Genomic DNA, 26184 nt, shown 5'->3' with positions numbered 1-26184 from the left:
GAGGATAAAGTTTGTCAATACCCACACAAAATCACAAACCTGGAAGCACATAATACCAATGGGAAAAAAACATATATATATATATCATATATATATGATATAAAAAACACACTTAAAAGACGCGAGACACTTAAAAGACACTCACAGACGAGACATACTGTGTGCTGGTAGTACAGGGAGAGAACATGAGCCAGCCAGGAGCCACAAGAAGGTGCAGATCAGGGGGCTGTTGAAATGCTCTTGAAAGGGTTGCCAAATCTTAAAAAAAACTTTCATTGGAGCCACGGAGGGAGTGTTTGATTTTCTCTAATTTCATAAAGGATAAGGCATCCCTTATCCAATGGGTGTGGGGGCTCTTCCAGTGCATCAGAATGACACGCCTCGCTAATAATGTGATAAAAGGCACCAGTTCAGTAAAGTAGGATGGTAGTGGGTTGGTAGCGGGCAGGATACCAAACAGGCCTACTAAGGGTGATTGGAGGACTTTGGTAGATGTGATGGCCGAGAGTGAGTCAAATACAGAATTCCAGAACCGAGAGAGAGCGGGACAGGTCCAAAACGTGACTGAGGTTAGCTGGGCATAAGTGACACTTATCGCAATTTGGATCGGTGCCCGGGTAAATGCGAGATAGTTTGCTTTTAGACCAGTGAACTCTATGAATTACTTTGCACTGCAAAACCCCATGCCAGGCGCAAATAGATGAAGCATGGACCCATTTCACATTCATTTCACATTCATTTTAATAAAGTTTATCCTGCCAGCCAGAGATAAAGGTATGAGAGACCAACGGTGGAAGTCTTGAGTCAGTCGAGCAAGCAGAGGGGAGAAATTACATTTGAACAAATCTAAGTAGTTTCTGGTTACACAAATGCCTAAATATTTAAAATTACTTAAAGACGTCTTAAATGGCAAGTACGAGAGGGGATAGGCTGCGGTTGCAGCATTAATTGGCATAAGCTCACTTTTCTGAAGATTTAGTTTGTAACCAGAAATTTGCCCAAATTCCTTCAGCGTGGCCAACACAAGGGGGACAGATCTGTCTGGGTCAGAGATGAACAGTAAGAGGTCATCCGTGTACAACGAAAGTTTGTGCTCAGCACCTCCCCTCCAGATGCCCCGTAACCGACTGGACCTGAGGGCCACCGCCAGAGGTTCAATGGCGATGGCAAACAGTAAAGGGGAAAGTGGACAGCCCTGCCGAGATCCACGATTGAGGGGGAAATAATCAGAGTAATCATTGTTTGTGCGGACACAGGCTAGGGGGGGATGTATATAAGAGCTTTATCCAAGAAATAAATATGTTGCCAAATCCAAAGCGTCTTAATGCGTGGAACAGATAGGGCCATTCGACACGGTCAAATGCCTTCTCAGGCCGAGGAGAGGGAGTTGCAGCCATATTCAACTCAAGCCTGTTAATTAATCCTAAACCTAAACTAAATTATAACTCATTTGAAAGCCTTGTTCTTAATCTTCAACACCCAACATGGAAAACAGTACAGCCAATTATATTTGTTGTTGTTTACCGCCCACCAGTAGTGATGGGACATTTGACACCGAGGCACCGAAGCTTGTATCACTCCCGCAAAGCACACTGGTTCGAAACCCAGTGTTGGAGCTTGTATCGAATTGAAATAAGCACGTGACTGATGACGTCCGAAGCTTCGAACGTCACTGAGACTCCGGATGGGTTTGCTGGATTCATGTCGCTGCGTGCTTACCAACGACCCGTTAGAATTCACTGGAACATCGCGGGTTTATGAGTGTGGCTTGCAATTTATTTGATTAGCCTATTAATAGAAATTAGCCTATACTTACATACACCTGTACGTAATTCTACATAGCGGTAGAACGTGGCATTGTTGCTGCAGTTTATTGAATCCATATTTAGCCTAATTAAACATAGGCTTACATTCAAATCCTGATCACAGTAGTTTATATATAGTTTATATATTATAATGTTATATCCAAACATTCAAACATAGGTTTTATATTTTTAATTCCGTCATTGTCATGTTCATTTAACCCTTGTGTTGACTTGGGTAACATTGAACCGTTTTCATTTTTGGTTTATATCAGAAAATATGGGGCATAGAAATAAGCGCTGAAAATGTGTAGAAGAAAAATTTAACAATTTAAAACGTTGGAAAAGCTTAAACAAACGAATGCCAAAAAGGCATCAAAAATGTCGGGAAAAAGTGTTTCTTTCAAGGTTGATGGGAAGAAAACACAAGGGTTAATTCAAGTTCAGTCATGTCGTGCCATATGCATGTGTCCATTCTGTCTCTCCTACGTTTGTGTTGAAAGCTTCATTTGGCTGTGTCGAGTTCATAGCCGCTGTCATTTCTGCTGCCTGACCACTAGATGTCACTGTGTTGTCTTCGATGCTTTGATGCTTCGGATCATTTTGCAATACAATCAGGAAGAAGCTTCAGAGGCTTCACAAGGCTTCGTTCGCCCATCACTACCCACCAGGTCCGTATTCTGAATTTTTATCTGAATTCTCTGAGTTCTTATCAAGTATAGTCCTTCAATCAGACAAAGTACTTATTGTAGGTGATTTTAATATCCATGTGGACGATGACAGCAATAGCCTTAGTACTGCTTTCAATTCAATACTAGATTCAACTGGTTTCAGTCAGAATGTGCATGAGGCCACGCACTGTTTTAACCACACCCTCAACCTGCTAGAATATGGAATAAAAATTGAAGATTTAATAGTATTTCCGCAGAATCCTTTATTATCAGATCATTTTTTAATAACTTTCGAATTCCTATTACCAGACCATAAGAAATTAAAGAAAAGTTTCTACACTAGATGCCTTTCTGACAGTGCTATAACTAAATTTAAGGAAGATATTGCAACAGCACTTAACTCATTGTCGTACACCTTTATGTTAATTTTAGTCCCTTCCAACTTGAAAATTTCGTAGACGCTGCTACGGCCTGCCTACGGACAACTTTAGAGTCGGTCGCTCCTCTCAAAAAGAAGACGATGAAGCAAAGGAAACTAGCACCTTGGTATAACTCCCAAACTCGCAAATTAAAACAAATCTCATGAAAACTTGAAAGTAAATGGCGTAGAATCTCGTGTAGATTGGCAAGATAGTCTGAAAACCTATAGGAAGGCCCTCAGAATTGCCAGATCAGACTATTACTCAACACTAATAGAAGAAAATAAGAACAACCCAAGGTTTCTTTTCAGCACTGTAGCCAGGCTGACAGATAGCCACAGCTCTACTGAGCCATCCATTCCTGTAGCTCTGAGTAGTGATGACTTCATGACCTTCTTTAATGATAATGTAGCAGCATAGAAATAGGGTCGTCTTGCTCTTTCTCGCGTCCCCACTTCTGCATATTTCCGGGTCAGGTGTTTGGGCTGTGCAGGTAATGCTCCGCGCTACTGCTGCAGCTATTGCTTCGTTTCGTCTTTTTATCACTTTGTCCTCATGCTTAGCCTGCGTGTTTTCACTGCAGAGCAGCGACCGAGTGCTCTGTGCGCCGTGCTCCGTTTTATTCCTTGGTTCTCTCAAACGGTGGTAAGTGTCCGTTCTCTCTCTCTCTGTGTTAAACCGAATGCTATCCTGTAGCTAATGCTAGTGTGGTCACAGGTAGATGTCGGCTGCCGTGTGGGTCTTTCTCTCCCTCCCTCTCCCTGTGCAGGTTTGACTTTGAAAACAGGTATGCTACCTTAAATCTAGCCCCCAAAAGCCTTGATTAATGTAGCTTAGCCATGCTAATTGACAGCTGGCCGAAGTCTACAGGTGGTGATTCACGCGTGACTCCACCACCAGCTGATTGGGGCCGCTGCTGCTTTGTCTACTGCTAAACGTGCTGCTTTGTCTACTGCTAAACGTGCTGCTTTGTCTACTGCTAAACGTGCTGCTTTGTCTGCTTTTTGTCTCTGCTGCTAAATGTACAGCTGTCTCTGCCGCTAACTACACAGCCTACTCTCTGCTGCTAAATGTACAGCTGTTTCTGCCGCTAACTACACAGCCTACTCTCTGCTGCTAAATGTACAGCTGTTTCTGCCGCTAACTACACAGCCTACTCTCTGCTGCTAAATGTACAGCTGTTTCTGCCACTAACTACACAGCCTACTCTCTGCTGCTAAATGTACAGCTGTTTCTGCCGCTAACTACACAGCATACTCTCTGCTGCTAAATATACGGCTTTGTTTCTCCCGTGAACTACACAACGTGTCTACTGCTTGGCTACTTGGTTGCTGGACTTTGGACTACAGTTGGCTTGCATGGTGGATTGCCGACACCAGACTTTTAACCTGTTTAGTTCTTTAATTTTAGCCGAATGACTGAGGAGTTAATCCTTTAGTTTGTATTACTTTGTTTTGTTTTCTTTACTTTATCATTTGAATTAAGTAAATTGTTTTGTTTTGTTTACTTGTTTGAATTAAGTAAATTGGGTTCTTTACTTTATTGTTTGGACTAAGCAAATTTGTTTTGTTAAGCTGATTTGTGAATTATTTCCTGTTTTATGTTGTAGGTTTTGTTGTACATTTTTGGGTTTAATTCTGTTGTAACCTTATTTTGTTTGTCCGTTCCAGTGGCTGCAGGCTGGTGGTGGTGCTGGTGACGTGGGTGGTGGTGGTGGTGGTCTTCCTTCTTGTGTGCCGTGTTTCCTTGGATTTGGTGACATCACTGTGTGTCTGGGTGAACCCTTTTTCTTTAATTTAGTTTTACTAATTCTCCTTCCCCTTCACCTGCTCTTCCCACCAGTAGGCCTCAGCCCCTGATTAGGTTTTTCTTTTTCTTATTTGTGATGCATGCAAAATTTTATGGTAAAAAAAAAATATATATATATATATATATATACATTTTATTAAAATAAAGTATTTTTGTAAACTGGGAACCACGTGTTTTACTTATCGAGTGGAACGAACCTGTGTGCTCTAAAGGTCTTGGGCCTATCCCAAGTGGCGTTGTTGGAAATCTTTAAATGTCATTTATCCCATTCGCATTGCCACAATAAAATTATAACAATTAGAGATAAAATGTATCACCTTTTGCCCTCAACTTCTAACAGCTCACCATTGGGCGCAGGAGGACTGGAGAGAACGATAAGACCTGATACATAATTAAGCTGCTTTTATCCTATGGACCTTCAACAATTAATGTTAAAGGTCTCTTCAGCCAAGCCAACTACCTGTCTCTTAGACCCTATTCCAATGAGGCTACTTAAAGAAGCACTACCTGTGGTCAACACCACAGTACTAAACACGATCAATTTGTCTTTAACAGGTCATGTACCGCAGTCATTTAAAATAGCTGTGATAAAACTTATTCTGAAAAAACCTACCCTCGATCCTGAAGTCTTAGCCAACTATAAACCTATATCTAACCTTCCCTTTCTCTCCAAAATCCTTGAGAAGGTAGTCGCTAACCAACTATGTGACTTTCTACATAGGAACAATCTATTTGAAGACTTCCAGTCAGGATTTAGAATGCATCATAGCACAGAGACGGCACTGGTGAAAATTACTAATGACCTTCTAACTGCTGCTGACAAAGGACTTGTCTCCATACTTGTTTTATTAGATCTTAGTGCTGCATTCGACACTATTGACCATACCATCCTGTTACAGAGACTTGAACACTTAGTTGGCATTAAAGGAATCGCAATAAGCTGGTTTAAGTCCTATTTCTCTGAGCGATCCAAATTTGTTAACATTAACGATAAACTCTCCAAGTACACTAAAGTTAGCCATGGCGTTCCTCAAGGCTCAGTGCTTGGACCAATTCTATTTTCCTTATATATGCTTCCTCTAGGTAATATTATTAGGAAACACTCAATTAACTTTCACTGTTACGCAGACGACACCCAATTATATCTGTCAATTAAGCCAGACAAAAGTGGTCAGTTAGCTAAACTTCAAGCGTGTATTAAAGATATAAAATCCTGGATGACCCACAATTTCCTAATGTTAAACTCAAACAAAACTGAAGTTATTGTGATGGGACCAAAGCACCTCCGAACTTCATTATCTAAAGATATAGCTACTCTGGATGGTATTACCCTGGACTCCAGCACTACTGTCAGAAATGTAGGAGTTATTTTTGATCAGGATATATCCTTCAATGCCCACTTAAAACAAACCTCAAGAACAGCCTTTTTCCATCTTCTTAACATTGCCAAAATTAGGAATAGCCTGTCTCAAAACGATGCTGAAAAACTAGTCCATGCATTTGTTACTTCTAGGCTAGACTACTGCAATTCCTTACTATCAGGTTGCTCAAATAAGTCCCTTAAGACTCTCCAGCTGATCCAGAATGCTGCAGCGCGTGTTCTAACGAGAACTAAGAGAAGAGATATTTCTCCTGTATTGGCTTCTCTGCACTGGCTTCTTGTGAAATCTAGGATCGAATTTAAAATCCTCCTCCTGACCTACAAAGCTCTAAATGGTCAAGCACCATCATACCTAGAAGAGCTCCTAGTACCGTATTGTCCTAGTAGAGCACTATGCTCCCAGAATGCAGAGCTACTTGTGGTTCCTAGAGTCTCTAAAAATAGGCTGGGGGCCAGAGCCTTCAGAAAGATGGGATCAGTTAGCCTATATGGGGAGTGTCAGGGGCAGAAAAAAAGTTTACAGGTCGAGACGAAGCAAAAAAAAAACTCACGAAGCCATAGACTGCACTGAAAAAATAACAAGGGGATAAGATAACAAGAGGAAAATATGCCAGATCACTTGCTTACGGATCTTTGTGTAAACCCTGGACAAATGTGTCCACCGCTGAAGCAGACAGAAGCCAGGTCTTCTCCCCGTCAGGCATGGTGATGCGCAGCTTCGCTGGGTAAAGGAGAGCCGGCTTGTAGCCGTGCTGATACAGTTCGGCCATGGAGGTCTTGTACTCGGGGCGCTGCTTTAGCACGTCGGGGCTGTAGTCATCATAGAAGCGGACCTTATGGCCTTTGTAGGACAGATCACCTCGCATGCGAGCCTCGTGGATCACCAAGTCTTTAATTTGAAAGCGGTGGAAGAGCAGGAGACGGGCCGTGGTCTGCCTCCCGGCGCAGGTTTGGGTGCGAGGCTCCGCTGCGCCCGGTCCAGCTCAGGGGGTGAAGTGAGGGCCTCCTTGCCGAGGACATCAACGAGGAACTGAGAGAAAAAAGCCAATGGACAAGGGCCCTCGATCGATTCAGGCAGGCCGATGATGCGGATGTTTTGGCGCCTGCTGCGTCCCTCCAGGTCCGCCAATTTGACTGCGAGTGCCCTGCTCTCTCCCTGCAAAGCAGCGCAAGCAGTCTCAAGTTGTTGAAGCCGCTGGTCAACCTTGGTGGCGTTAGCCTCCAGAGAGCTGACCCGCAGTTTGTGGTCCGACACAGTGGAGTGGATGTTATCCAGCGTGGATGTCTGCGAGTCGAAGGATGACTTGAAACCAAGCCAGTCTACATAGGTATATCACTGGTCATGACAATTCAGAGATCACCTGGGTCAACCCGGCAGCAATTAATAACAATAGACCTCAACAGTCCCGCCCCTCCTCCGAGAGACCTTATGTTCCAGAAGTAAGTTTCCCATTAATTTCTCCCATTGACGTCTGGAAAAATCCATATCTAAAGTAGGGCTGTGACGATAACCGCATCACCGCAATACCGGCGGTGACGTGCCACAACCGCGGTCGTGACGTCATCACTGCCATCACCGCATATTTATTTTTTTTACCTTTAGCTCGCGTAACTTACAGGAGAACAGATATTGTGTGATATGACGTATAATGAAAGCAATAATCATTGTGTAGTTACCCTCATCGACTGTCTTCTATCCTACATTCAAGAGTTTATGGAGAGAAAAAAAAACGCAAGTTGCCCGTAACTTCAGCTTTGCACATGAGGATGGACAGTCCATTGAGCTGAGGTGGACGTGGACACATTAACGTTAACGCTGCAGTGTTTACCATTGCACATTAGCCTAGCAGCTAGCGGAGTTTCCTTCTGCTTATAGCTTAATCCTGACAAAACTGAACGGTTGAATCTCAGCCTGCATGCACGTTTTGAAGCCTAAACAGAGCAGCTTATATTGGTTATCTTAGACAGAGCACTCTGTCTGCTCAGCTGCTAAGACCGCTGTGCTGCGGAGCGTCTTTCCTTGGCATTGTCGGCAAACCTTTTTTTTTCTTTTTACTTTATTGACAATAGAGCTTTCTGAACTGTCTGTGGAATAGATCAACGGAGATGAGAGAAAGCAGAGTGGCCATAAATGACAGCAAAACACAGTAAAGACTCACATTGAGCTGAAATGGAAACACTACGCTTACCGCCGCAGGTCCCGGTGGAGCTGGTGGATGTCCTGCATAGGACAGATCATGCGCCATCGCGAAGGTTTAGATTATTTCCCCCTCAAAATAGGTAATTGAGCACTGTAGTGGTTATGACCATATCAGTGACTATGTAACTACATGGAAACGGGATAAACGATGTCTGTGGCTTGCACAGCAATAGCGTTACTGAAGCTTAGCTGTTGCATCGCGCTGTCTCCTGGGAATTCAGTTGTAGCAGAAAAAGGTAAACTGTAGTGTGCAGATTGGAGCGTAGTGTGTGAAGAGTGAAAAGCGGACTTGTTTATAAGGGAAGAAGCTTGGAGTATGAAGAATATAGCAGATATAGCTACAACACACGGAAGAGCCTTTTGAGTTTGATGGTCGTCCTTATTTATTCGAACCCGAGTATACAGACGAAGAACTAGCAGAACTCACAAGAGTTGGAAAGAACGAGACTGACAGACAGAGGGGAAACAGGCAGATGAACTTGCTGGTCCAAGCACAAGCTAAAGCTAGCCTTCAGTAACTGGGAGACATAGCCACACCACCGGGCGCTCCGTGGATTTTTATTGGGATGATTATCACAGATGCCTGGCTGAATACACTCACCAGACGGCAGCTAGCAGCTAACGGCTATCAGCTAGCAGGGCAAGCTAGCTACCGGCAGGATCGAGACAGGGACCAGGGTAGGTGAATTTAAACAATGTCTGAGTTGAAAACGCATCTTGTTGACACGTAAGGGCCCTGTTCATGTGGCACATACATATTAATTGCATTTTGTGTCTTTTAAGAGGCACAAAGGCACTCTAAACTTACTCGAGCACTGCCGTTTTAGCTCAGGGGCCGCTTGTGATACGTAGCTGCAGCTTCTCCGTGTTACCTGCACTGATTCGGGTCTGGGTTTTTCTACCGAAAGTACTTTCCGTAGCTATAGCGATCAAGATTAACGTAAAAATTGGCCGGAATTCTCCTTTAAGCCGATGTTTATCGGGGGGGTAACGGCCATTCACTTTACCGGCGGTATTGACAACAGATAAAGCCACTGTGTCTTGAGAAGCTCAAGCTTGTTGTTTTATTGTTTACTTTACATCATCTTTGCTATCTCTTTTTCCTCTCGCTTTTCCTCACAGCAGCATTCATACGCTGCTCTCCGTTACCGCTTGCTCTCCACACGGGCACTCTAATTTACGCTACTCTTGTAAGGGGGTTGCGGTTAACCGCCATACCAAAGAAATGAACAGAAAATCCAAAAAAAGTCAATGGTACTGTGCGTGTTAAAATCCACTAAGTAGGCGGAGAGGGTTTAAAAGTTTAACAAATATTTATTTAAGTAAAATCATAAGAGCATAAACGTGTACACGGGTCCGAGTTGAGCAGGCACACAGGCTTCTCTCATCAGACTGAAATTCCTGGCTTATACATGAATTCATATATCAGTCTCTAAGAGCATTTTGATTTGTTTATTAAAAGTTGGAGGAGTACCGTGGTTTAGACTTAGCCTCCCCTGGTTGGTGCACAGACTGGTCCCAGTCTTTTGGCACACGCCCTCTTGATCAGTTGTTAGGCAGACTTTAGCTATGCTGATGGTCAGAAAGAACAATGCGCCACTGTTGTCCGTCACAGATTGAGAAGTAACTTACTTTCATGGTCAAACTGATATCAAACTGATATTAACTTCGTTTCTGCACTCTTGTTGCTTTCTGACCACCGTCATACAGTGCTGCTTTCTGCACGTACAACAGTATCCTTTTCTCATTTTGCATGACTAAGCTGTCACAGTGCTCTTCCACTAAACACACAATACTATTCAACTATAATTTTTATCCTCATACAGCACAGCCAGCTTGACTGATTATTTTTATTTCTTAAAGTACAAGACCGTGTACAAATTTTCATTTCCGAGCGAAGGAACTACTCATCCCATAAACCACCACGCACCACTGAATAATATAGTCAAAGACAACCACGAAAGAGCCTCTTGAAAAACTTCCAATCCGATGACAGAGCATTGTGACGTCACCCATTGGTTTGTGGAGATCTGATATGAGTCGTCGAGTTTGCGTTTATGGGCGTATGGGATTATTTTTGTGCCTTTAATTCCTAGCAAAACTTCTAAAGTATCAACAAAAAAACACTAACATAAGCAAAAAAGTGTCACCTCAAAGGTAAAACTTAAAACTTGCAAACAAAACATTTGTGTAGTTGTAAACTATTGGTCTTGTATTTGTTTGATATCATTGCAATTCTGACTCAAAGCTCTCACGTGGGCAGGTCTTACAGGGGTGCGTCCCCATTGGCTGAGTGTTAAGGGAAAGTTTGAGTGACAGCTCAGCCTAAGTGCAGGTAAACTAATGTTGTAGACTCAGTCTGGTCTGGAGGACACACAAGCCACTCCACAGCGGATTCCTACAAGATTAATAAAGTGTAAGTATTGATCATATATATTATCTGTGATCTACGTTGTAAGCATGGTTACTAGACTACTACTAGTTTGTTGTTTCGTTGTGTTAAGTAACTAGCTAGCTAGTAGCTAAAGCTGTTTAAGTTAGCATTTAACATTAGCTAACTGCTAACGTTATCTAAAACTTGTAGCCAGCTACGTTACTGAGCTAATCTTCGTGAGGCCTTACTCAATGGAGCTGTATTAATTATTGTCTTCTCTCTGTAGAGACCTGCAGGACCCGAGCAGAGCTACGATGCTCTCCCAGGTAACGTTACCTAGGTCAGTAACGTAGCTCTATGATCTATTAGGAAAAATTATTATCCAGCTAACTACAAATTGTTGTGGTTGCTATTGGCCTGATAATACACAATACTAATATTGGTTAAGTTGTACAATGTAGAAGCTGTGAATGTAATATATTATATCTAGAGGTTGACACATACATTAGATAATGTTCCATCTGTACACACTTTCTTCTTTCTTTGCACTACTTCAAGATGGCAGATAACAGACGTATTTTTTGTATATTTTAGCGTTGTAAATGTCAACAATATTTAGAATTAATGGATATTGTTACTACTGTCCAAACTACTTTAACTAACACACCAAGCCCTTGACAAATACTTTGCTTAGTGATCCTTATAGTTTGATGTGATGTGCATGTGTCCTGGTGGATGGCTAAATTCAACAGGAAGCCATATCTTATTTTACACATGTAGTCAACGTGGAGGTAGGGATGAAAGTGTGATCAATAATATTCCAGAAATAAGTGTTCCAGTAGTGTTCAGGAAAGCTAGAAAAATGTTTCTAGAGTGCAGGCTTTATTACAGTTATTTATTATTGAGCTAATTTCAAACACTTTTTTATCATCCAATAAGGTACTTCAAGCTTTACAGTAAGAAGTCAATGAAGTGAAGGACTACAGCCACATCCCAGCCCTTCAGAGAACTGTCCTGCAGAAAAGGCTGTCGTCCAGACTGGAGCGGTGGGCCATCCGTGAGCTCAGGAGACCAGATACCACCGGGGCCCCAGCAAAATATGTTCAAATATCCATTATGTATGTGAAGTTTTATATTGGACTAAAAATAAAGCATTATAATGGTCTCAACCTTATTTCCTGTATTATATAATGAACCAAACAGACAAGGGTGAATGTAAAAAATTGTTTTAATATATTATGTGCATTTTAAAATATAATTACAGTAAGACAATGTAAACAAATTAAATTACAGGACAGTATACTATAGTAGGATATATTGACATACAATGGACTTAGAAACTACAAGTACACCAATGAAAACTTAAGAAAAAGGTTATTGTAAGTGCTCATTGAGTATCTCAGCAAAATATGATCAATACATACGCTATTTGTCTATACCCTGGCTGTTTAAAGCCTCAGCACACATAGTGTTTCCTCCACAGAGAGACCGAAGGCTCCTCTCCCTCTGCTGCTCCCACATCCTCCTGGTTGGTCTGCCTGCTGCCTGATGTGAGCTGTGATAGAAAATTATAGCACAGTTCCTTACACAAATCAAATGGTAACAAAGTTCATATTGATAACTGCGGCTTCTAAGCTTGGGTGATTTACAATTAAAATAACTTGCCTTTAAGTAGATATTAGCAAATGTGTAGGCTTTAAAAACACTATGGACATTTTCCTTATGCTGACCTGCTTGCGAATGCAACAGAAGACATGTAATTAGCGTTAGGATAGACAGTCTTTGTCATAACTAGGAAAGTACAGATGAGCACAAAACTATAAAGATTAACCAGTTAAGCAGTGCTAACACTGCATTTGTACTGTATGTCAACCTCTAGATATAATATATTACATACTACATTGTACAACATAACCAATATTAGCATTGTGTATTATCAGGCCAATAGCAACCACAACAATTTGTAGTTGCTTGTGTAGTTGTTTGTAGCTGGATAATAATTTTTCCTAATAGACCATATAGCTACGTTACTGACCTAGCTAACGTTACCTGGGAGAGCATCGTAGCTCTGCTCGGGTCCTGCAGGTCTCTACAGAGAGAAGACAATAATTAATACAGCTCCATTGAGTAAGGGGTCGAACGCCACTCCGGCTAAGATAGCTTAGGCGCGTCTACAAGTTTTAAATAACATTAGCAGTTAGCTAACGTTAAATGCTAACTTAAACAGCTTTAGCTACTAGCTAGCTAGTAACTTAACCATGAACTACACAAAGAAACAACAAACGTCTAGTAAACATGCTTGCAACGTAGATCACAGATAATATATATGATCAATACTTACACTTTATTAATCTTGTAGGAATCCCCTGTGGAGTGGCTTGTGTGTCCTCCAAACCAGACTCAGAGTCTATAACATTAGTTTACCTGCACTTAGGCTAAGCTGTCACTCAAACATTCCCTTAACACTCATTAGCCAATGGGGACTTTGGGGGGAGCTTTGAGTCAGAATTGCAAACAAAGAATCTGGGAGTGCCAACGCAAAGCTGGGAGCATGACTGCAAACGTGATGGAGAGAGCAAAAGACTGATCATTGAGAAAGAAGCAGAGGGAAATGTAAACAAAAGGACATAATATCAAACAAATACAAGACCAATAGTTTACAACTACACAAATGTTTTGTTTGCAAGTTTTAAGTTTTACCTTTGAGGTGACAAGTTTTGCTTGGAATTAAAGGCACAAAAATAATCCCATATGGGCGCAGCCATCCTGGTTGCAAATGTGACGTTTTTAGACGAAAGGGAGGAGCCATAGACTGTTGGGCGGTATCTGACTGATTTTTTTTTTTTTTTTTTTGAGTTAGCAACGCTGTTACACTCTTCATTACGTTACCATAGACTGTTGATATTAATGGACAGAGCATGTGTGACGTCACCCATTGGTTTGTGGAGATCTGATATGAGTCGTTGACTTTGCGTTTATAGGCGCAGCCATCCTGGTTGCGGATGTCACGTTTTTAGACGAGAGGGAGGAGTGAGTGAGCAGCCATAGACTGTTGGGCGGTATCTGATTTTATTATTTTTTTTGAGTTGGCAATGCTGCTTACACGTTCACTGGCAATCGGATGCAACTTCTGCTGAAAGCTAGCATACATAATTCGAGGTAATATTGAGCTTCGCTAGGTTTTAAAGTGATGGTTCAGAGTAATTTCACCCTAGGGTCCTTTGCACCATGACCTCGAGCCAAACAACCCCCCAGAAGCTTTTTTCACCTGGGTCGAACATTGGGAGAGTTAGCGTAGAGAAGCGTTATCAGCTGAATAGCTTAGCACAGGAGCTAATGGATCCAGTGATGTATCTCGTAAGTTACCCCACTAATTCAAGTTCAAGACCTTTATTTGTCCCAGAGGGGCAATTAGTTTTGCTAATAATGCCCGAAATGATACCAAACGTCTACAGTAGTACAAATAGGTTATGCACTCATAAAACGATGGATAGGAAAGTTTTTAAGTACACCAGAAGTTTATGAACACTTGCCTGCTCTCTTCTGCTAGCTGCTGCTGCTACCTGCAGTTAGACGAGTGCTTAGGGCCATCTACAAATTACAACACCGAAAAGAGATATAACAAAAATATTTTATTACTTTAATGATTAAATAAGGTAATGTCTCCAAACTTACCTCAATTATTACTTGTCTCCTGCTAGTTATACTACAGCACTTACTTTAAAAAAAAAAGTTTAATTAAAAAATATTTTTGTTGCATCTCTTTGGGGTTGTAATTATTGTAGACGCTCTAACCCTTCGTCTTAACAGCACCAACAGCAAATAGCAGAAGGGAACGAAGCAAGTGTTATTTAATAAACTTCTGGTGTACGCAAACTTTCCAATCCATCGTTTTATGAGTGCATAACTTTATTGGTACTACAATGAAGCAGACTATTACTTCGATATAATACGAGATACATCACTGGATCCATTAGCCGCTGCGCTAACCGTGCGTTCATGGACATCGGAAAAACATTTTTCAGAGTGAAAACGTCACCATTCACGTAACTTCCTGTGGGAATCAGAGGTGGGAAACTCGGGCTGGATTTTGATAACCGAGTTTCCCAGTTGGTGACGTGTTGTTGACAACTGACGTTTGATGTAGGCGACTTTGGTTCACTGAACATATTTCAATGACAATAAACTGTTTATTGTGGACAAATGCCTCTGCCAAGAAACATACACAGACATAACATGTTTCAAATTATTCATAAATAGGCCTATGTATAAAAAAAAAACATTATCCTTGTCTTTTCCCATTCGTTGTCCTGCAGATAACACAAACAAACACCTGGCGATGTGCTGTTTGGATGCTCGCATAACAAAACAGCAGAAAATATTTTGTTATTGTGGCCTCCATGTTTTCACACACCTGATGCTCTAGGCTACGGCCAACCGTTGGTGGCAGTCATGCAAAAGTTGTTATACCAAACGCCAATACAACAGAAGAAGAAGAACGCGCATCCCGACCACGTGAACGCTGCCAGTCGGAAAAACAACGTAACCAGAGGGGCGGTGCCTGTTATTCCGAGGTGGCATAACGCAGCATAAGCTATTCAGCTGATAACGCTACTCTACGCTAACTCTCCCAATGTTCGACCCAGGTGAAAAAAGCATCTGGGGGGGTGTTTGGCTCGAGGTCATGGTGCAAAGAACCCTAGGGTGAAATTACTCCGAGCCATCACTTTAAATATATCTTTGTCCCAGTTATATTACATATAAGAGGAGTCACATTGTAAAGTAAATGCCTCTGATGTTACCATGTAAATTGTCTGTAACGTTAGCTAGCCACTATTGGTAAAACATGCTAACGTTAATTTTCTGCAAATTGAAGTTGAGCTACGTTTTCCTAATTTAAACGTAGTGTCAGCGAAAAGCAAAACGGCGATTGTCAATGCTTATCATTATTTAACGCTAATTATTAGTGTGGAGAGCCACGATGGCATGTGCACCCACCCAATGACTCAGAATTAAGTAATAGTTACTTTTCTATTTATTGTACAACATTAAACTTTTATATGACTTTCTAGAGGTTGAAAACTAAGCCGAGGTAATAATGCATTTTCAAATAACTAATTAAGAGTGCTGCTCATTTATTCCTTTTCTCTATAGCCTAAAATATGATACTTTTCTCACTATTACAATTTGTTTTTCCATCCTTGGTATTGAAGATATCTACATCTATTGGTTCGGCTGGGGTGGTCTGCGGTGTAGGAGCCTTCTCCCTTTTTTTCCAGTCCCTACAAAGAAGAGCAGCCCCGGATGTCCTCCTTGTTCACTGTGGCGGGAATGACCTGGTAGATGTCAAGGGCGTCAACCTAGTCGCAGGAATGAAGGAGGACCTGCAGCACCTCCACCTGCAGTATCCAGGCATGAAGTTCATCTTCTCTGGCATCACCCAGAGATGCAGGTGGAGGGCTGTTGCCAATCCGGGGAAGATCGACAAGGCTCGCAGGTTTGTGAACCTTTTTCCAGTGTGCATTACAGACAACCAACAGACTGTCACACTATGCTCACTTTAATTGTAAAGGCAGCTTTTATTTCTTTACCCAGGCATTTGGACTTGACTGAACAGTGCTGCACAAGTGCTGTAAGCTTTATATTTTAAGCTATATTTTTATATTGTGGTTTGTAATGTCAACCATTTCTACTGTAATTAACAATGTGGCACTAGTGATTCAACTACCTCTTTTTATTATGCAGACTTCACTTGTGACAGTGAAGTTTACCTTTACCTTGACCCACAGCAGTGATTTGTGTGGAATTTACACTGGATTGTAAAAGGTAAACTACATTATTTAATTCATCAATTTAAACATGTTAAAAATATTGCCAGTGTTGTTTGTGATTTATGTAGTTTTTGAAGTTAATGCTCATTTCAATGTGAAATAAAGGTCTTTCTAAAGCTACATTTGTTGTTTTTCTGAAGTAACTATAGGAACATACAGTGTTGTAGTCATACAAGACATTGGTAATTTGATTGATTAAAAGTGTCTATTTTGGCTTTTACATAAATTATTTCTTAAATGTTACCATACTTACTTGAATGTTGACAGAGAAGGATCAGCAAAATGTAGTTTGTGCTTTTCTTGTGTGTCTTTATGTACTTGTCAATTTTAATCACCATTAAATCATTTATAGGAATATTTAATTTTGAAATACGTAGTCAAGTGTTTAGTAGGTAATTGAAAATGCACTAGGTGCTGTTTAATCTGTGTAGGGTTATTGTAAATTCATTATAACAAAAGTATGATCACAAATTGCAAAGAAAAAATAAACAACTTATTCACAGTAATAATTAAATCAATGTACCTTATTACTGCACTGACATTTTTAAAGTATGAAAACTAAAAACCATGCAAGGACATGCAATGTCAATATCTAATTCTAACAGTTTAATCCTATACATAAAATATCTAAATGATATGCCTAATACATATTTCTAAAGTGCTAACTGTTAGGTTTGAATATTGAACAGAACCCAAATGCAGACAGAATGCAGAGCCAGGAATGTGAATTAACAGGTTTTATTTAAAGTACTCAAGTATCGAGTCCAGGTTTCTGAGGGGGAAAAGCACGTCCAAGTTTCCAGTATGGAGAACGGGTCGGTGGTTTCTGGGAAGGAGCGGGTCCGTCAGAGGAAGACAGTAGGCCGGCTAATGGTGGGGTCCAGTTATGGTGGGTGTCTGGTCCGATGGATGGCAGGAGTGAAGCGGTAGCAGGAGTCAGGTTCCAATGGCAGCTGAGGCACAAGAGAAAGGATAAGGACCGGTAAATATACAAATTACTCAACAGATAGCAAGGTTTGTCATGAGCAAGACTAACTGTGGCCGTCTGGACTATGATCTGATGCTGGGTGGAGGAACGACCTGGTATATGACATGACCCGGTATATGACGCAGAGGTTGATTGTGGTAAAAGACAAACATGTAGTTAAGGCATGGTAGATCACAATGAATTATATTAATATATGAGCTTTTACATGAATCTATGCTTCAGTTGAGGAAATGCATTATTAAGTAAACATACTCCTAAATGTCAAATTTATCTTAGACTGTGTATTGTACGCAACACTTTTTTAATGATATGTACATTTTGGTAATAAACAGCACTTGTAAATATAGATTGTATGGGACTCATCTTAAAACAGACTAATGTGCCGACAGAGTCTATAAATTAATTAGTAGACAGTAAGTAGAAGAAAGACAGTGTAACCGCATCAACAACAGTGGTTAATAACTCCTGCAACAGAATGCTTGTACATTAACAGTCTGAAATAATGTATTTAGAATTTTGAGAAAAGATCTTACATAGTGACGCTCCAATATTGAACCTGTGCTTTATACAATACATTTGGCTGCAGAACTGAAGATTTTTCAAGATAGAACACTAATTTAACTTTACTTTATATATATATATATATATATATATATATATATATATATATATACACATATATATATATATATCACACACATATATATATATACACATACACATACATACAAACAAACATATATATACACATACATACATATATATACACATACATACACACACACATACACATATATATATACATATATATATACATATACATACATATATATATATATACATATATATATATATATATATACACATACACATATATATATATATATACATATACACACATATATATACACATACATACATACATACACACACACATACATACACACACACATACACATATATACATACATATATATACATATATACATATACACATATATATACATACATATATACATACATACATACACACATACACATACATACACACATACATATACATACATATATATACACATACACATACATATATATATATATATATATATATATACACATACATATATATATATATACACATATATATATAATAGATAAAATATAAATATAATAATAATATATATACATATACATGCATATACATTTTTTGGCTCCACTGTTCACCCGGAGACCTCCGTCTCAGTGCCTCACTCCGCACTCCGCTTTGTCCAAGGGTGACAGTGATGCTGTGTGGGTGCTACTGCAGCGGGGTTGATAGGGTATGGGCCTGTCCTTCGGGCGCCTCTAGGTAACGTTGCCAAACTCTCGGGCAGGAACATATATTTCAGTATATTCAAATAAAGCAGTCTCTGCTTGTCCTGTGCAAATGCGCCACACGAAACTCAGATGTGAGGGGGTAATTTCTAAATCACACGCGGTCCCAAAATTATTCTAATCCCGTGCAAATATAGGGTTTATATGAATTTTGCACCATAACGTTATATTTGGCTTTAATTTTAAGCTAACATTAGCTACCATTACATATAATGGTAATGGTAATGTTAGCTTGCGGGTTATGCATGCACATCGATTAGCAATAACACCACATATGGTTAAAAATAGATCACCGGCAAGACCTTTGTGCATATCTACTGTATATGACTGTAACGTTAAATATATATTTGAATCCGTTTATACAGTCTGCATCATAGATATATGTATATCTATGGTCTGCATAACGTTAGCCCGCTAGCTTGGTTAGCAAGGTGCAATCTAGCTAGCTAAACTGATATTAATTGGGATGCTAACATTAGCTAACAAAAAACAGTATTAAAAAAAAATGTAACGTTACTTACCGGAAAAACTGAACTGCTGACTCTTTTGAGTGTCTTGTCGTCCAACCGAACGCTGAATAAGACATTATTAGGCAACCAAAGTGTCACAGTCACTATGAAGAAAGCGTGGTTAAACTCCAAAATGAAGTTTACTCGCCATGGATAAGCTTTGCTAAACCTCTGTCATGATTGACAGGCCGCTAACTGTCAATCACATCATAGCCACGCTCTAAAACAACCCCTGCTTTATTGCCGATTTTAAAATCAACAAGACCATAATTCCAAAAATTATCATTCTGTGTTGCAGAACACTTAAAACTAGCGATTGAGACCATAAACTCTTCATGAAAATGTGAACTGAGGTAATAAATCAAGTGAGAAGTGGGTCATTTCGCCATAGACTTACTACAGAAACTGACCTCCTTTTGCAACCGCACGTGTTGCCCCCTGCTGGAATTCAGATAGAATGCAGGTTTAAGGCACTTCCGCATTTGCAGCACTTTGCCGAACCGGAAGGGAAGTGGGGAGGCAGACGCCAGGGATAGGGAACATGGATGTATTAAGAAAACTGGATCCAGTGGTCGGCGGGAAGCCCCGTACGTTCCAATGAGAGTGCTCAAAAGCGCATTAAGACAACATGGAGCTTGGCTTTTCTAAATAAACGATAGATGTATTTAGCTAGACAACCAAGGAGATTTAATCATTATGTCGTGCTACTAGCTAGCTAGCTACTAGCTAGCGCTAGCAGTTAGCCTGCAGTTTCGTGAACAGAGCTCATCCATGGCTTCATCTCTCATCCATGTTACAAGCTTTACAGCATACAGCCCTCGAATGTATCATAAGAGAGAACCAAGGCCATGTAATCACTATGTCTGTAGTAACGTTATGTAGGCATGATCTTAATACAGCCATGCTAGCTAACCCTGATGTTAGCAACTAGCTAGCTAGCCGATAGCCCCGCCAGTTTGGGAAACGCTAATGACGTTACATCCACGTTACAGGCTTTACAACATACATACATCCCTCGGATGTATCATAACTTCATAAGATAATACCATGGACGTATTAATAGAACACATGGTGAATTACAACCATTAGCTATATCCATTATTACAGCTAGCTACATGAGCTCGGGAGAACAGTCATGTGAGCGGATGTGCGCAGTCCCGTGGGTCTGCTCGCGTCCATTATGCACGTTCATCATTTCAAATTTAATAATTCTGTATTCGCTTCTAGTGAATGTTAAAAATGTTAAAGGGGTGACAGAATGCAAAACCGATTTTACCCTGTCATAGTTGAATAACGACAGTTCGGTGGGCAAATGGGACACACATATAAGCTCAAAATCCCATTGACACCCCTATACTATGAAAATCTCATATTTTGAAACTGCTGCTGAAAACGGGCGAATCTCAACAAAGCTAGTTGCTTACGTAAGCATCTCAAAATCCGGATTTTTTTATAACGTTGTTTTTATATTAAATGTGTAACACCACTTGAATCACGATGAAACGTTGTTTCGTGTATATGGTTGAAATGACAATAAAACACGCTTGAGTTGAGTTGAATGCCTCTGTCGGTCTTTCAAGCGGTAGGTGTGGTTTGGGAGTGGACTCAAAGCAACGAAGCAGGTGCATTCTGGGATTTGGTGTTTTTCATCCATATAAGACCAAAACACATTTTCTGGCTTTTCTCGGCCTAGAAGGCACAAATTTCAATTTTTTTTTCACATTTCTACTACATAAGTGACCCAATTTAAAGATATATTCAGCTTTCCAGCGGTGAAATATTCCTTTAAGCGTTTATGCAGAGCCTATGGAAAAAGCTTACGTGGTTGAATGTACCTAAACAATGATCAATCATCACCAAATTTCTCTCTCATATTACCCATCATAACCACGGAAAACTGTCAAATAATCTAACCCAAAGTCCAATTATTATGGACGTTATCTGACATAAAGCGTTTCTGCTTCAGGGCAGCGGAGCGGCTGGGGGTTGACTCTCCGCGGTTCTCATTGGCTTTATGAGTCCTAATGTGAAAAAGCTTAACGTGGTTTAATGTACCTAAACAACGATCAGTCATCACCAAAAAAATCCTCTTCTATATTGCTCATCATAACCACTTAAAACGGTCAAATCTAACCCAATGTCCAAATATTATGGACGTTATCTGACACATTAACGTGAGATAACCTCTATAATCGTTGGATTTCGATTTAGTTTTTTTGACAGGCTTAAGTGTTCATGACAAGATATGACCACGATACATCTGATGATGACTGATCGTTGTTTAGATACATTAAACCACGTTAAGCTTTTTCACGTTAAGCGTTTTAGAATGTCCCTTACGACAAGCCGTGGGACGTCCTGCGGAGTAAATGGAAGGCGCTCAAACAGCGATACACGGCTCAAAAAAGAGAGTTGTCTCGCAGCGGTGCCGGAGGGAAAATATAAGGCAAGTTCCACCTTTTTGATGAGCTGGATCAGATCCTCAGCCAAAGGCCCATCGGAGCTTAGGCTATAGCTTGGCTTCTAATATTAACAACTACTTTTTCTAGCAAAACTTTGTTCGCAAAAGTTCGCTTGAATCTTGTGCAATTCAGTGCAAAAATGAATGGAAACACCATAAAATGTCTCAAATCAATTCGATATACCAATTTAATCGCAAAACAGCATGTGACGTCATTATGCACAGGTTTTTATTCGCTTTAAAGCTGTTTGATGGAAACACACTTTCAACAGCTTTATTCGCATGAGTTTTTTTACCGAACTTCAGATAATTCGATTGACAAGTGGATGGAAACTTAGCTTATGTAAAGCTCAAATATGGGCTGTTTAACAAAAATGTATGTCTAATTGCAAATTTTGTCCAACTGTGTGTCGGACTTCAGCAGCGGTGCTGCCTGTGTAGCTGCCTCGCCGCCTGGCCTGCCTTCCTTCACAGACCCCGGCCTGCTGTGAGCTCGATTGAGCTCCGTTACCAACTGTTACACCCCCCCCGCCAGTAGGGGAAGACCGTGCCTCTGCTCTCAGGTGACCGATTCAAGTCCTGTCCTCCGGACTTCCGTTTGCGTTTGATACGATACACCAACGGACAAAGAAAGAAGATTTTATTTGCTTCGCCAAACGATCTCACGAAAAAGTAAGTGAAATACTTTACAGTTTCAGGATGTTATGGTTGTAATGCAACAGTTTGGGGTCTAACCGTAAGCCCTTTCCCTCGTAGTGCTTTGTTATATTCCGGTTTTGATCAGGTTGACCAAAAAAGGTTCAACAACTCACTTCAGCATTTGTTTTTCCCCTCGTCGCCATCTTGCCAGTCAAGCAGCGACTTGTTCAACATTTTTTATTTTTGGTAGACTCTTTGTGCACAAACAATGTTCTCAATGCTCGAGTTCATGTGTAAATCCCCTGGTGAGACTTCGTGCAAAGTTTCATGTTGTGTCGAGCCTTCTTAGTGTTTTACATATAGTGATTTTGATGCGATAAAAGTAGCCCCTAGTTCTCCCATTCAAAAGGCTGTTTGACCAGAAAACGACAATACAATCAATCTTAAAAGTGGCGTTTCCGTCCTAATTATGCTTTTAAACGAAATTTGACTCTGGTACATTCACAAAAAGATCCTAGGTTGCATTGTGGCGAGAGTTACGCTTTAAATGGACTGCATATATATTGCGCTTTGTTTACTGCTGTGCACGACATTTATGCTTTGTATTGTATGTTTTGTGTCATCGTGTTAACCTGCTTGCGTTGTTACAAATAAGACATACACGTTCTTTCAATTAGTTTTAGTGTACAGTACATACATGATAGCCAGTACAATCAGTCATTTTAGGCAAGTCACTCGGCGGCCACCTTGCAACGTACTTTGGGCAGTTATCGGCAAGCTATTTTCCTATTTAAGTGAACAGGAAAGCATACAGGAAGAGACGGAATATGTGTAGGCTACACAGCTGCCATACTGGCTTTACAAACTAACCCCATGCATTTCTATGGATGCTGTGTCTCCCCATTAGAAAGTCTCTGGGCTACAATGCAAAAGTCCTGAGAAATACCGTCTCATACAATGTTTATGTTGTAATGTTTGTTTACACTGTATACATTGAAATATTATTTTTGCAATCAGTATAAATTGTATGGTCTTTTATTTCAGATGACTCTGGTCCACAAGCAAGAAAGCATTCCAGGACGGAGTGTGTGTCTGGAAGCCCTGTCTGTAAGTTTACATTTATACATGCATTTAAGAAACCAGAGTCATATTCCTACCATGGAACTACTGACCCTCAACCTGGTGCTTATCATGTGACTGTTCTGATGGGTTTGTCTCTTCCTGCCTTTTTCAGGTCAGTAGACATCACTGCCTCCACCACCTGCATGTAAGTTTTTTTTTTTTGCAATTGTCTAATGTAACAGTAGTTATGCAATGGCATTTGCAAGAAACCTACCATAAATGAACTGACCAATATTCATATCTACTTTCTTTTTAGATGAGTCAACACCACACAGGACACCAGCCGGTCGCCCAGAGCTGGATGGGTGTATTCTAACGCAAGCTCGGCCTGCCACTTCATCTTGGGACCCAGTTGAAGGTACAGTGGCTTTTGCATAACTTAAATTATAACAGAACTGGCTTCTCCTACAAAATGAGATTGTACAAGCTCTCCACTTTGTTCCATGTGTATAATTTGTGTTTCTATATGTTTTATAGCAACTTTTCCTGACAAGCCCGGCGGTTCGACTGGAGGTACTGCCATCCGTTGCATGCTACGGCGAGTGGCAACCAATGATGTTCTAAAACTGTATATCCTGCGGGGCAGAAAAGGAAAGAAGGCCTTCCAGGACCTGACTATCTGCAGGGTTATAACAGGCAGGTGTTATTTTATTGTTCACATCAGTATTATGCTTAGCTTGGCTAATAAAAGGTTTTAATTTGACTTGTAACGTTGCTTCATTTTGACTTCTACTCTAGGGGTCTCCCAGAAAAACTTCCCAACGCTGACTGCAGTAGACACGGAGGACTTGATTGGTGCTGAAGTTTGCCCAACACAGACTGTAAATTGAAATTCTTCCGTGATGTTAATAATCATAATAATCAAAAACTATCAATATTTGTGATCAGAATAAAAACAGGGTTTTTAGTCAGGCAATTTGTCTTGCTTTTGTTAATGTGTTTATTCTTAGTATGACATATCAAACTTGTGTTTCTTTCTTTTTAGGTCAGCTGAGAAGGACTGAGCCTTCAAAACCACGGAGCTCTATTTTTTTTTTTGCAGAAACAAGAGCTGTTGGCCATCTTCTACACTGCTGCCATCCTCCTGCCTCCTCCCCTCTGGCGGGCACTACAGATCCCTGCACACAAAAACAACCAGACACAAGAACAGCTTTTTTCCCCACTGCCACTGTAACTGCTGATAAGTGGGGTCATCCCCACTTTGGCCATTCACCTACACATTACATACATTATCATTCCAATATGCATTTAACACAATACATTTGCACTATTACTTTGCACTCTACATCCTTATCTATTTTGTATTTTTTTTTATTATTCTTTGTATATTGTAAATTAAAGTTTTAAATCCAATCAAGTTTGCCTGTTCATTCATTCCTGCTAATATATAATAATTAATTCCTGCTCATGCAGACGGTTTAAAGTAATAATAAAATTAGTATCATTGTTAAAGTTTGTTAAAGGTTAGGGGAATGTAAAAAAGAACGTTAGGGGAACGTTCGGAGAACCAACTTTCCATAATAACGAAAACACAACCAAACCTAACCTTCAGAGAACGTTCGCGCAACCAAAAACTAACGTTCCCAGAACGTTCTGGGAACCAAAATTTGTTAGCTAGGTAGCAACCCACGGCACTTCATACCAAAGTATGCAAAGTCACCGCTTTGTGGGCTAATGGACAAACGCAGCTGCTCTGACAGAGCTCCAGGGCCTGCAGTTCCCCTCTTCCTAATGCCAGGTGTGTGAGAGAGCGCGGTCAGCGAGCTTGTTACACCAGCAATCTCTTACCACAGGTTCCTGTTAATCATATAATGTGTGTAATTATAATGTGTTGAGTTATTTAATCAAACGATCGGTGAAATACACACCTGCGGCTGGATGTGATACAGCCTGCGGCTGGATGGAGCTAGCTAGCCTCCTCTTAGAATTCCTCTGGAATTCACAAAAATTAATTAACTTGAAATCGGACACCGTTGTTAGCTTTATAAGACATTTAGTTAGATGTTGTATAAGTGGCGTGACGAAATTCAAACTGTAAATATACTCGAATTAGGCCGAAAATGAAGCTAACTATCCGTGATTTGTAGCTAGCTACACACAGCTAGGATTGAAGGGACAGTCGCAGCTAACGAAACACCTAGCTAGTCTTCACAAATATTCATTAACTTGAAATCGGACACCGTAGTTAGCTTTATAAGACATTTAGTTAGATGTTGTATAAGTGGCGTGACATGTGTGTAACATGTGGTAAGAGATTGCTGGTGTAACAAGCTTGCTGACCGCGCTCTCACACAACGGGCAATTTAGTTAGCAGGAAGAGGGGAGTCACAGGCCTTGGAGCTCTGTCAGGGCTGCTAGCCGTAACGGAGCTCAATCGAGCTACAAGCAGGCGGGGTCTGTTGACGGAAGGCAGGCTGGTGAGCGCGTGCAGTAACACCGCTTAACTCAGACACACATTTGTCTTACCAAATTTGCAATTAGCTATCAATTTTCGTAAAACGGCCCATATTTGAGCTTTATATAGTTGATTTCTCACATAAAAAAAAAAAAAGTCTCAGAAGTGAATTTGGTAAGGAAACATTGCAGTGTCTGGAATATGAGATT

The 26184-nt window shown here is 40.5% G+C and overlaps 3 long non-coding RNA genes across 3 annotated transcripts; all 3 read left to right on the top strand.

Moving 5' to 3' along the window:
- Positions 1-10681: 10681 nt before the first annotated feature.
- Positions 10682-11731, top strand: LOC120559758. Its single transcript, XR_005639360.1, has 3 exons — positions 10682-10698; positions 10943-10982; positions 11596-11731. It is a non-coding gene; the product is annotated as an uncharacterized LOC120559758 (long non-coding RNA).
- Positions 11732-15383: 3652 nt separating this feature from the next.
- Positions 15384-16510, top strand: LOC120559646. Its single transcript, XR_005639340.1, has 3 exons — positions 15384-15672; positions 16047-16153; positions 16252-16510. It is a non-coding gene; the product is annotated as an uncharacterized LOC120559646 (long non-coding RNA).
- Positions 16511-22300: 5790 nt separating this feature from the next.
- Positions 22301-24861, top strand: LOC120558634. The gene is made up of 6 exons (XR_005639157.1): positions 22301-22491; positions 23503-23565; positions 23693-23725; positions 23837-23938; positions 24058-24401; positions 24566-24861. It is a non-coding gene; the product is annotated as an uncharacterized LOC120558634 (long non-coding RNA).
- Positions 24862-26184: the final 1323 nt, after the last annotated feature.

The sequence above is a fragment of the Perca fluviatilis genome, chromosome 5 (genome assembly GCF_010015445.1).
Source record: "Perca fluviatilis chromosome 5, GENO_Pfluv_1.0, whole genome shotgun sequence".
Taxonomy (NCBI): Eukaryota; Metazoa; Chordata; class Actinopteri; order Perciformes; family Percidae; genus Perca; species Perca fluviatilis.
The sequence above is the reverse complement of the archived record's forward strand: the minus strand, read 5'-3'. Positions and strand labels throughout refer to the sequence as shown.